The 5,752-nt window shown below is 38.7% G+C and overlaps 2 pseudogenes; one reads left to right on the top strand and one right to left on the bottom strand.

The window, feature by feature from the left end:
- Window positions 1-534: 534 nt before the first annotated feature.
- On the top strand, window positions 535-1,255 carry LOC138167552 (non-structural maintenance of chromosomes element 1 homolog pseudogene; annotated as a pseudogene).
- A 505-nt stretch (window positions 1,256-1,760) lies between these two features.
- On the bottom strand, window positions 1,761-2,450 carry LOC138167215 (polyubiquitin-B-like; annotated as a pseudogene).
- Window positions 2,451-5,752: the final 3,302 nt, after the last annotated feature.

Below are 5,752 nucleotides of genomic sequence, written 5' to 3'. Positions count from 1 at the left end.
TAAGAACTGAAAAACACATTAGAGATCATTCAGTCTAGTCCCCTAATTTTTACAGGGAACAAAACAGGCTCCAAATGGTAAAGTGAATTACCCAAAGTCAAAATACAGTAATTCACAAAGGTATGATTGTAATCAGGTCTTCTGAATCCAAATCCATTGCTGTGTATTATTTGTGTGAATATGTGTATACATATATGTGAATATATGTATATAGGTATACATATGTATGTGTATATACACTTTGGCATAAAAGTGATACACACATATGCACACACATATAAACATCACCTTTACTTTCTCTCCTCCTGCTGTAGGAGTATGCCAGGTTCACACTGAGTCTGAGACCATGGATATACCTTATCTTGCAACAACAAAGTGTGTGGTGGTAATGTCCACATGACAAGCATGGAGACTTGACATCTCTTTTTTTTCTTTTTTTTGTTTGTTTGTTTTACATTTCTTTAAGAGAGGAGGAGACTACAGGAGGACATGGTCAGCCTCTTAGCTGATAGGCATCCTTGATCCCTCCATGTACTGATGTCTAGTGGAATGATAGATGAAACTGAGGTATGATGTCTACATAGATTTTTCTGTGAGCAGCATAAAGCATAAATAATGTTCATAACAAAATGCATGACTTCATTGACATTAACACATTTCTGCATCCATTGCTTATGGGAATCAGAAAAGGGGGCTCAGAAAATAACAGAAAGATGTGTTTTGCTCTGGTGAATTTTGCAATAGCAGAAGCTATCAAACTGGCATCTGACTATGCAGAAAATGAATTAAAATTGTTTTTTGAAATTATGGAGCTGATTTTTTAATCAGAAAGTGGCTATGCATTATTCACCAGTATTTTTAAATTGTCCAACAAACTTCAGAGAAAGAAAATGAGGAAGGAAGCTGAACAAGGGCTCCAGATGTTTGTTCAGGATAAGTAGCTTTCAGAAAGACACAGCAAATACGCTTTACACGCTTGCTGCATCATGGAATTGGATCAGTATGTATGCGAGACATATCGAGATGTCAGAAGCTTTGCCATCTGCCACAGTCTTTCCATTCAGGGCTAGTCTTATGAAATTAAAATGTACTTTGCATTTCAAATTATTTCAAATCTCAGTCTAAGCCACGCTGTCATTATAATAACACTTGACCTCATGAAATGTGAGATTTAGTTCAGCCAGTTTTCCATTTGCTATCCAGTACTCCAAGAACACCTAGAAAAGTCTCATCTTCAGGAACAAAATTATGTTAAATGTTCAGTATTGGGTCAGGATTTTCTGTACTAGAGTTAAATATTCAGATATATTCAGAAGGATAAAATTATTAAATGGTCCTGTTTTGAACCAATTAATCCATTTAATAGCTTTATATTGATTAATCCTGCTTATTTGTATTGACTTTCAAATAATCTGAGTAAAATAACTTTAATGAAAAGAAGAGCTGACTCTGCTGACTTTGGGGGAAGGGTTCTGTATAGGTGGGGAGAGATTCTATTGTAGCATTCTCCCTGAAACTACACATCTGTGAAGAACTTGAATTTAGTGTCCCTGCCCTAGTTATATGCCTCTAAATGAGCCTCTTTCCAACCCAGCATTTTAGATTGTTTTGTTGGGATGTATTTTACTATCCTAACATTATCAATCCACCATAGCGTTATTGGAGGAGAAGGGGATTCATAAGACTTTAGCGCCATTTTGTATGGAGCATTGCTTCCATGCTCTTTTCTTCCCCAACTTTATTGACCAAAAAGTGCAGTGAAATTACTCAAAAGCTTGAAAGTAATTTGAGAGAATTGAGGTGCTTCCCATGAAGTGCAGGACTAAGTACAGGGTGGATTCTTTCTGAATATTGTGGTCAGACAGGGTATGCCCATCCTCCAGCTGCTTTCAGCTAATACCTTCTTTGTCTTGAATTTTGGTCTTGACATTCTCAATGGTATCACTGGGCTCCACTTTGAGGGTGATGGTCTTATCAGTCAAGGTTTTAACAAAGATCTATATCCCACACATGAGATGAAGGACTAAGTAAAGAATTGATTCTTTTCTGGATATTGGAGTCAGACAATGTTCTAGCTTCTTCCAGAAAAGATTAATCCCTGCTGGTCTAGAAGAATGCCTTCCTTGTCTTAGATTTTGGCCTTGACATTCTCACTGGTATCACTAATCTTCACTTCAAGAGCAGTTGTCCTTCCAGTCAAGGTTTTCACAAAGATATGCATCCCACCCCTGAGACAAAGGACCAAATGCAAGGTAGATTCTCTCTGGATATTGTAGTCAGACAAGGTTCACTCATCTTCTAGCTGTTTCCCAGCAAAGTTAATATCTCTGTTGGTGTGGGAGAATGCCTTCCTTGTCTTGTATTTTGGCCTTGACATTCTCAATGGTATCACTGGGCTCCATGTCAAGGGTGATGGTGCTGTCAGTCAAGGCATTCACAAAGATCTGCATTGTCAAGCAGTGGTGATGGCACATGCTGAACAGCAGAGTCATCTCCTGTCCTCAGTGGATTTCCATGTTCTTCTTTTCCTATTCCATCCCAAATACCTCTATGATACTTAGACTCCTGTGTAAATAATGTTTAAGTTCCATAGCTTGTTCCATAGCTGTCATCCTATAACCTCTCCCCTTCTTGGCTAGCTCCTTGAGAAAAAAATATCTTCTTAAGGTGTGTCCATTTGCTCTCCATTCACTCTCTTTTAAACCTTTTGCAATCTGGCCTCCAGTCTCATCATTCAAATGAAACTGCTTTCTCCAAAATTACCAATGATCTCTTAATTTCCATATTCCCAGACTTGACACAACACCTGGAACACAGTGGGTACTCACCAAGTGCTTGCTGATTTGCAATTTTATAGAATCACTGAAATTAAGAGCTTGGAAGGATCTCAAAAGCCATCTAATGCAACCCATGGCTGACCAGTTCTGCTACATATTCAACAACCACTCATCCAGCTTTTTCTTGAAACCTTCCAATGAAGGAGAATGAATCTACTACTGCCCAAATCTGACCATTCCACTTTTGAATGGTTCTAACCATTAAAAAAGCTTTTCTTTATATTAAGCTTTAATCTACTTCTCTGTAGCTTCCAATTTGTGTTCTTTCTCTCTCCTCTCTAGGACCAAGTCAATTTTTACTATCCTTCCTTCACTTAATAACCTTTTAAATATTTTCAATAGCTATCATATCTCTAAGTTTTCTTTTTTCCTCCAGGGCATACATCCTCAGTTCCTTTAAGCATTTTCACATGGCATGTTCTCCATTCCTTCCACCATCTTAATCATCCTCTTCTGGTAATGCTTTAGCTTGTTGGTGTATTTCCCAAAACATCGTGCCCAGAACTGAACTTGTAGATTAGACAGCTTGATCAGGGCAGAGGATAATATGAAATCCTCTCACCCTGTTAACCTTGTCATTGTTCTCCACAACCTGCTTCCCTGGACACCACGTTTTCTGACTCTACTTGGAGGGTGAGACTTAATTTTGTGAAGACTGGTGAAGATGACAAGAAAAGAACACACAATAATGGGGAAAGGTTTTGCTCTGGTGCTAGCATGAGAAATCAGCTATGTTCTGGTGGCTTAGGTTAGGACATCATGACAACTCCTTACAGAAATGGTGGTATATATGAAATAATAATAATGCCTATTTTTTGAGCACTTCTCTTAAGATTATAGGACCATGAATCTAGAGCTAAAGTTGGCTCTAGAGGTCATCTAGCTCAACCCCCTTATTTTACATGTCAGGAAACTGAGACCCAGGGAGATCATTTTACTTGCCTATGCTCACACAGCTAGCAACTGTCAAAGATGAGGTTTGGACCCAAGGTTAATTTCAAGACCATTTTTTGTCACTCTGCTTTTCCTCATACCAACCCTATGAACTGTCTAATACAAATATTAAAACCCCCCACTTACAAATGAAGACTTTAAAAGATAAATTATTTGCCCAGATCCACACAGTTGTTAAGTATTAAAAAACAGGAAGAAAGCCCAGGTCTTTTTCCTGCTTTTAGGTCCAGTGCTTGAACAGCTAAGACATGCTGTCTCCTTGCATCCTAGCAAAGCATGAAATTTGAATTTGCTAATATCCATGGTTAGGACTTTTTAGCTATGGCTATGGTTATTCTATGAGAGGGTGCCCAAGTAGTCTTAGTAGCAGAAAATGTTCTTAGGTCAAATTTCTTGTTGTTTAGTCATTTCAGTCACATCTGACTCTTCTTGACCATATTTGGTATTTTCTTTGCAGAGAAACTCGAACGGTTTGCCATTTCCTTCTCTTGCTCATTTTACAGTTGAGGAAACTGATGCAAACAGGCTTAAGTGACTTGCCCAGGGATACACAGGTAGTAAGCTTCTGAGGCTGGATTTGAACTCGGGATAATGGGTCCTCTTGACTCCAGGTCCAGTTCTCTATCCACTGTACCAACTAGCTTAGGTTCAATACCCTGGTTTTATAAGCAGTCCCATGCTTGGGGGTCAGATGTTAAAAATCAGCATTGCTGTATCTTGCTAGAAAGAATGTTTGGGAATACAGTGGGACTATTTCTGTAGATTCACTTGGGCTGAGCCTTTCCCCCTTGTGCATCTTCAATTTAACTTAATTTAAATGTACTACTTAAATTAATTGGGCAGAGGGAGAGGAGACATGAGCTAATAGGACCAAGGAGTTGTTTCTGCCGCAATTGCTATAGATGATTTCTCTGAATCAGGGTCATCCTAGAAAGCTCTGAGTTGGTCAGTGGTAGCATTGGCTATGTTCTTGCCTCAGTGACACCAGTTTCAGAATGGAAACATAACACTTTTTTTCCAGTTGCTCAAAATATGTAAGACAATTGTAGTGTTAATCATATTCCCCATATAAGGAGGAGCTCTTGCCATCCCCTGGTTTTAGATAGGGAGACTGATACATGGACCACAAGGCCCAGACTCTGTTTCCTCATGCAGGTATACTGTGCATTGCCCTTCTGACCTTGTGATAAGGTGTTCTACGTCAATGCAAATCTCTTGGTGCCCAGGTGCTATCTGGGCAGGAGGAAACTTGAACGGGAATAACCCAAATACTTCTGGGCTGGGGCTAGATTATTTTCAGCCCATTTCTGAGGTCAGATGCCAGTTTACTGTGAATTCTTTGCCTTTACTTGTCAACAGAAGTCTTGCTACTTCTTCATGTTACTACATAACACCTAGCTTATGCTGCCAATTTTGTAGATATTAAGAAACAGATATATATAAATATAGATATATAGATATAGATTTCTATAGTGCTTCTAAGGTTCACCCCTGAAGAATATAAAACATTTCACATATGCACATATAAAGTTATTGATCAAAGTAATAAGGGGTGAAAAGTAATGCTGATATCCTGCTGAGCCATTGAATCCTGCCTAAGGATACTTACTAGCTTTGTGACTACCAGCATGTTACATAATCTTTCATAAACAGAGTGTTCTCATCTGCAAAATGGATATCATTTTCGCTTCCCAGCTTCACAGGATTATTGCGAGGAAAGTATTTTGCAAACTTTAAAGTTAATGTCGTTGTTACTGTGAATATTATTTTCTTTAGCAAGTGAGTTCAATAGAGCACCATGCAGTAGTTGATAGACCACATTGAATATGTCTCTCTCATTGTTTGAACTTGGACAAGTAATTTGCTCTCTCAAGGCCTCCATTTTCTCATCTGCAAAATGAGCTCGAGCAGCCTACCTGACCTCTAAAAGCTCTTCCTGCTCTACATCTTATGATACGGTC

This window comes from Petaurus breviceps, unplaced genomic scaffold (genome assembly GCF_028583685.1).
Source record: "Petaurus breviceps papuanus isolate PSGF00001 unplaced genomic scaffold, PetGlider_PUasm1.0 229, whole genome shotgun sequence".
Lineage (NCBI taxonomy): Eukaryota > Metazoa > Chordata > Mammalia > Diprotodontia > Petauridae > Petaurus > Petaurus breviceps.
Note: the sequence above shows the minus strand (reverse complement) of the source record. Positions and strands in the feature narration are given on the sequence as shown.